Source organism: Schistocerca cancellata, chromosome 3 (genome assembly GCF_023864275.1).
Source record: "Schistocerca cancellata isolate TAMUIC-IGC-003103 chromosome 3, iqSchCanc2.1, whole genome shotgun sequence".
NCBI lineage: Eukaryota > Metazoa > Arthropoda > Insecta > Orthoptera > Acrididae > Schistocerca > Schistocerca cancellata.
This window is the reverse complement of record NC_064628.1, coordinates 302,890,776-302,897,807: the sequence shown is the minus strand read 5'-3', so window position 1 is coordinate 302,897,807 and position 7,032 is coordinate 302,890,776. Positions and strand designations below refer to the sequence as shown.

The window sequence follows — 7,032 nt, the reverse complement described above, 5'->3', positions numbered from 1 at the left end:
AGCTTTATATTTCGAAATTTACATTTCGTAAGTAATATTACTAATCAATTGCCCAACTCTGCCCCTTATTATGACTGAGCGATCTAAAATCAATAACGCGAAATGACCGACATCATCTACGTAACAAGCACTAGAAGACACTACTTTCAAAGATGACCTATGGTGGTGTGGAACCTCAGTGGAAATAACCTAACGTGATCACCCCTGAAACTTCCTGGCAGATTAAAACTGTGTGCCCGACCGAGACTCGAACTCGGGACCTTTGCCTTTCACGGGCAAGTGCTCTACCACTGAGCTACCGAAGCACGACTCACGTCCGGTACTCACAGCTTTACTTCTGCCAGTACCTCGTCTCCTACCTTCCAAACTTTACAGAAGCTCTCCTGAGAACCTTGCAGAACTAGCACTCCTGAAAGAAAGGATATTGCGGAGACATGGCTTAGCCACAGCCTGGGGGATGTTTCCAGAATGAGATTTTCACTCTGCAGCAAGTTTCATATCAGCGCACCTCCGCTGCAGAGTGAAAATCTCATTCTGGAAACATCCCCCAGGCTGTGGCTAAGCCATGTCTCCGCAATATCCTTTCTTTCAGGAGAGCTAGTTCTGCAAGGTTCGCAGGAGAGCTTCTGTAAAGTTTGGAAGGTAGGAGACGAGGTACTGGCAGAAGTAAAGCTGTGAGTACCGGACGTGAGTCGTGCTTCGGTAGCTCAGTGGTAGAGCACTTGCCCGCGAAAGGCAAAGGTCCCGAGTTCGAGTCTCGGTCGGGCACACAGTTTTAATCTGCCAGGAAGTTTCATATCAGCGCACACTCCGCTGCATCTCATTCTGTGATCACCCCTGTTTAGCTTTATAGCCCTAACTGCTAGAAGCAATTTGCGATATCACAGTATGTACTGCGTCTGTTACGCCGGCGTGCTGGTTCTCGTACACGTCTGCATCGATGGAAGAACTCCAGCTGCAAAATTAAACTCTTTCAAACACTAGGACGGCAGAAGGCGGTCTTCTGACTAATATACTCTAATACTGTCTTCTCCTTTCTGTGTTCTACAGACGAGAATAGCGAACTCCCAGCCACAAGGACGAAGTTCAGATAACGTCTCAACGTTAGTATAGGCAGAAGGAGTGCCCTCAATTACTGAACGCTGCATACTCAACGATGACTTCCAACCCAGAGGTGAAGTCCAGAATCGTATAGGTTCGCAACGGTACAGTTCCTAACTGTTCTAACTAGAGACACTACTGAGAGCAAAGACAGCAAGTCTGTCTGCCTCAACAAAGCTGCTATCGAGCGTCTGTCACACACGGGCGCTCACAACGAAGACCGCATCTCTTCAGCACTGGCTTCCCAGCAAGGCTTGGCTCCCCACCACTGTAATTCCGAAAATGAATCATATTCCCGAAGCCACGGAATATTCTCCCTCCCTACAGATTATTCCGAACGCCGACCAACCATATTTTAGTCTTTTGTCGCCCATCGAGGAAAGTTTGCGAGGAAAAACCTACACTCGTACAATGGTACACTTCTGAGTAAAAATCCTAGGAAATAACCCAGCCTGCGTGGTTTCCGAGGTGCCGCTTCTTCGTTCCTCTCAGTTGCATCCAAGATTTTTCTAGTTTACGAAGTATAATCCTTACAGATCGGCTACCACACTGGCCGGTCGCGACTCCATTGTGCCCCAGCGCTCAGGTGTCACTACGTCCGTCTTGCTACTTCCTGTGTCTAAGCAGGACCAACACACATGTGTGGGCCTCCCACCCAGGGCTTCAGTTCTGCCCGCCATTTCATTTCCAACCTCTACTAGTATGGTAATAAAGACACTCTGTCACCTTTCATGCAATAAACGTTAACAATTATTTACAAGGCGTACGTGACAATGTCAGTCTCCTTTATACACTCCTGGAAATGGAAAAAAGAACACATTGACACCGATGTGTCAGACCCACCACACTTGCTCCGGAAACTGCGAGAGGGCTGTACAAACAATGATCACACGTACGGCACAGCGGACACACCAGGAACCGCGGTGTTGGCCGTCAAATGGCGCTAGCTGCGCAGCATTTGTGCACCGCCGCCGTCAGTGTCAGCCAGTTTGCCGTGGTATACGGAGCTCCATCGCAGTCTTTAACACTGGTAGCATGCCGCGACAGCGTGGACGTGAACCGTATGTGCAGTTGACGGACTCTGAGCGAGGGCGTATAGTGGGCATGCGGGAGGCTGGGTGGACGTACCGCCGAATTGCTCAACACGTGGGGCGTGAGGTCTCCACAGTACATCGATGTTGTCGCCAGTGGTCGGCGGACGGTGCACGTGCCCATCGACCTGGGACCGGACCGCAGCGACGCACGGATGCACGCCAAGACCGTAGGATCCTACGCAGTGCCATAGGGGACCGCACCGCCACTTCCCAGCAAATTAGGGACACTGTTGCTCCTGGGGTATCGGCGAGGACCATTCGCAACCGTCTCCATGAAGCTGGGCTACGGTCCCGCAAACCGTTAGGCCGTCTTCGCTCACGCCCCAACATCGTGCAGCCCGCCTCCAGTGGTGTCGCGACAGGCGTGAATGGAGGGACGAATGGAGATGTGTCGTCTTCAGCGATGAGAGTCGCTTCTGCCTTGGTGCCAATGATGGTCGTATGCGTGTTTGGCGCCGTGCAGGTGAGCGCCACAATCAGGACTGCATACGACCGAGGCACACAGGGCCAACACCCGGCATCATGGTGTGGGGAGCGATCTCCTACACTGGCCGTACACCACTGGTGATCGTCGAGGGGACACTGAATAGTGCACGGTACATCCAAACCGTCATCGAACCCATCGTTCTACCATTCCTAGACCGGCAAGGGAACTTGCTGTTCCAACAGGACAATGCACGTCCGCATGTATCCCGTGCCACCCAACGTGCTCTAGAAGGTGTAAGTCAACTACCCTGGCCTGCAAGATCTCCGGAACTGTCCCCCATTGAGCATGTTTGGGACTGGATGAAGCGTCGTCTCACGCGGTCTGCACGTCCAGCACGAACGCTGGTCCAACTGAGGCGCCAGGTGGAAATGGCATGGCAAGCCGTTCCACAGGACTACATCCAGCATCTGTACGATCGTCTCCATGGAAGAATAGCAGCCTGCATTGCTGCGAAAGGTGGATATACACTGTACTAGTGCCGACATTGTGCATGCTCTGTTGCCTGTGTCTATGTGCCTGTGGTTCTGTCAGTGTGATCATGTGATGTATCTGACCCCAGGAATGTGTCAATAAAGTTTCCCCTTCCTGGGACAATGAATTCACAGTGTTCTTATTTCAATTTCCAGGAGTGTATATTCATATATGCGATGTACAACCTATCACGTGATACCTAAATGCGTTTGTAGATCATGGCAAAATATGTGGATGAGTGCTTGTAAGGTGCAAAATTATAGCCACCTTACAAGATACTTGATTTAAAGTGTCCCAAACAATGTTTAAGCCGTCATCAAGGTGGAGGGTGGACACATATCATATTAATGTCCACTAGCAGGTGTCGAGATATTCTGATCCGACAGTGTAAATCAGATTAAAATGAAAGTTACATCCAATAAAACCACCAAACGAAGACCGTTGGGTAGCCGTCAGACTGCCCCAAGCTCAACGAAGTGCAGCATCGTGACATCTCGTTGACCTAACATGTGAAGAAAAACGCAGAAGTAGGTCACAAGTATTTTATTTACGTTTGTAGACGAACAGGATTTCAAAACATATATTGTGTTCCAAAACTATGAAATACCTCAAAGTTAACGATCTACTGACGCATAACCAGCACGGATTCAGAGAGTATCGTTATTGTGAATCACAACTGACTCAGTTGACGTGAAGTTACGAATTCTATCGATGGGTGATCGTAATTCGCTGTTTCTAAATTTCCAATGACTTTTGACATCACTCCTTGCAATCGGCTCACCAAATTGCGTGCCCGTGGAGTACCATCTCAGCTGGGCAGCTGTGCGACTTTATTCGTGATCTCCTGTCAGAAAAATCGCATTTTCTAGTAACTGACAGGAAGTTATACAAGTGATACTTGTACGCGAAAACTAAATTAACAAATAGGATCGGAAACATGAACAAAACTGACAAGTAAGTATTATGAATATGGCAAACAAATTATTGGGAACATTGTTTTGTACTTAAGAGATACATAAAGAAATTAATGAAACGAACAATTTTTGCGTAAAAATTGCATCAATTCTTCTTTCATTTATTTTGGTTAAGAATGCGACCAGACTTTGACGGAATCCACGAAATTACTTTCTCATCGTCAAATTCAGTCCAGAAGTCCCCTCAAGCAAAACTGAAAAATATTAACCACATCTATAAGAAACAACCTGGTGCGTATTTTTTTTCCTTTTTTAAAACTTAAATTCTCCCCCAGAAGCGCAAACGTAAACATCTTTCGAGCAATACAAGTAAACACTGAATGTAGGAAATACCAGACCATGTTCTTAGGCTTATCTGGACTTGAATTGGGAACTGAATCGACGGCAATGGGTAGACATCGTAACGCGCTGCAGATTCTGCATTTCGGTATTTCTGAAGAAGTTTGACGTCACTGACGTATTTCAAAAGCCCTTCTGATCACTGCCGTGCTTTTGGTCTGCTAATAATTCATATGTGGCGCTGAAGTGTCGTTTTAATGGAAGGATTTTCAAGTTAGGAAAGCCAGAATCAATATATTACTACCGCATCTACTGATTCGACTTTTACTATGAAGAAAAAAAAGTATTTACTCATTTGGCGTCAGAGATAATACTTCTAGTTTACTTCGTCTCCATGTCAGATATAGTCGTGCAGCAAGTACACTTACATGAAATTTAATTTGTCGTAGCTATAAAGGCTATTTTCAACTTGTGCACAAACCATACGGTAGTAGTAAGAGCCGAGGGATGTGAAAGGGAAACAGTGGTTGAGGAGGTAGTGAGACAGGGTTGTAACGTATCCCCGATGTTGTTCAATCTATGCACTGAGAAGCTGTAAAGGAAACCAAAGAAAATTTGAGTGAGAAATAAAGTCCAGGCAAGGAAATAAAGTCTTTTAAAGTTTTCCGATGACATTGTAACTATGGTAGAGAAGTGGAAGAGAAGCTGAAAGGAAAAAGCACAACAAGGATAATGGAATGTAGCAGATTTAATTTAGGTGATGCTGAGGGAGTTAGATCAGGAAACAAAACACCTAAAGTAGTAGATGAGATCTGCTATTTGGGCAGCAAAGTAACTGATTATGACCGAATTAGAGAAGATATAAAATGTAGACTTTCAATGATAAGAAAAAGCGTTTCTGAAAAAGAGAAATCTGTTGACGTCGAATGTAAATTTAATTGTCTGCAAGTCTGTTTGGAAGGTATCTGTATGGAGTGTAGCCACATATGGAAGTGAAAAAGACGATAAACGGTTTATAGTCGAAAAAAATAGAAACTACAGAAGAAAGTTGAAGATTAAATAGGTAGACAGATTAAAGGATTGATGGGCTTAAAAAGACCAAACTACAAGTCATAGGATCCTTTATCCTTTGTTTGTCAAGCCGGGAACAGCCGCCAGAGAGGAATGATACAGAAGACAAATCCCAATGGACTCGATTGTATCCGAGAACCAAGAAATCCAAGAGATTGAAGCACAGATGGGTAGATCGCGTAACTAATGAGGAGATAGTAAATAGAATTAGGGAGAAAATAAATTTGTGGTACAAGTTAACTAGAGGAAGGGACCATTTGATAAGATTGATTGATTTTTAGGAATCGCGGGATCATCAATTTAGTATTGGAGGGATGTGTGGTTGTGGGGGAGGTGGAAGGATGAAAGTCGTAGAAGGAGACCGAGAGACGAATACAGTGAGATAATTCAGAAAGATTTATACTGCAGCAATTATCTGGAGATGAAGAAGCTTGCACAGGATGAAGTAGCATGGAGCCCTGCTTAAAAACAGTCTGCAGGCTGAAGACCACAACACCAACCTAGTTAGAACCTTAACTAGGTGCGTTAGTTGTGTGCAAGGGGTGGAGGAGAGGATATGCGGACATGTGGACAATGTACCGCCAACATTATAAAAAAAGTACGGGGCACCAATGGCAGATAATTCGCCAGATGTGTTGCACCATACTCCCGCGTCATCGCTGAGAGCAAATTGTGTTCTGATTCGTATCACTTCATAGCGAGTATTTTTTTTCTCTTTTTTAAGGCATCTAAGAGTGATCAGGTTCAACTCAAGACCCTGGAAGAAACGTAGGATGATGGTCTCTTCTATTAACAGTACGATCTCAGAGACGTGTACATGTTGTGTCCAAACGACGACAGCGGAAGATCCAACAAATTGTTCACATTTCTGACTTTTTAAAGTTGTATGGCAGACAGGGACCCGAATATAGAGTCATGTCAACTGCCGACAGAGTGCAAACCAGTTGCACCATCTAGTATTTCATTTTCTTAGTCTTCGTGGGTGGCTTACAAAACATTCCAAAGTATCAACTTGTTGTTTCTTTGTCTCAAGTAAAAACCTGCGTCAGTCATCTTAAAAACGAAGATCAAAGCAACGTGAGAGAAGAAGTTACGCAATTTTACCACTCTACTTTTTACAAAAATAATGCTACTGAAACGATTTAGCAGAGCTGAAAAGCATAAGTAGTAGCGATCAAGAAATAAAGTATATGAAATCTGCCGGCCATGTGCTAATATTAACAAACGTGAAGAATGAATTAATTATGTGCGATATGGCTGTTGATATACTTTCCGGGATGTGAGGTCGTGGTCCAAGAACTTTTCTGCACCTTACGTTTCGTCCAGAACTACGCTGGACTTCCTCAGAGGCGCTGCTCCGCTGAGTCTTGCCGACTGACTGGTCGGGTGTCTGAGAGCGACTTAAATATTGTGAGAAAGGGGGGGCGTGGTTCAGGTGACACGTGATGAGCAGTGATAATCCATAGCAAAGATAAGGTTGACTATCGATTACCACCTTGTCAAAAATAAAAATTGTTAGCAGTTTTGTAGAGCCACTGTCCATATATCGCTAAGT

The 7,032-nt window shown here is 45.2% G+C and overlaps 1 non-coding gene across 1 annotated transcript; it reads right to left on the bottom strand.

Moving 5' to 3' along the window:
- Window positions 1-232: 232 nt before the first annotated feature.
- On the bottom strand, window positions 233-306 carry Trnas-uga (transfer RNA serine (anticodon UGA)). The gene has a single exon. It is a non-coding gene; the product is annotated as a tRNA-Ser (tRNA).
- Between the last annotated feature and the right edge of the window lie 6,726 nt (window positions 307-7,032).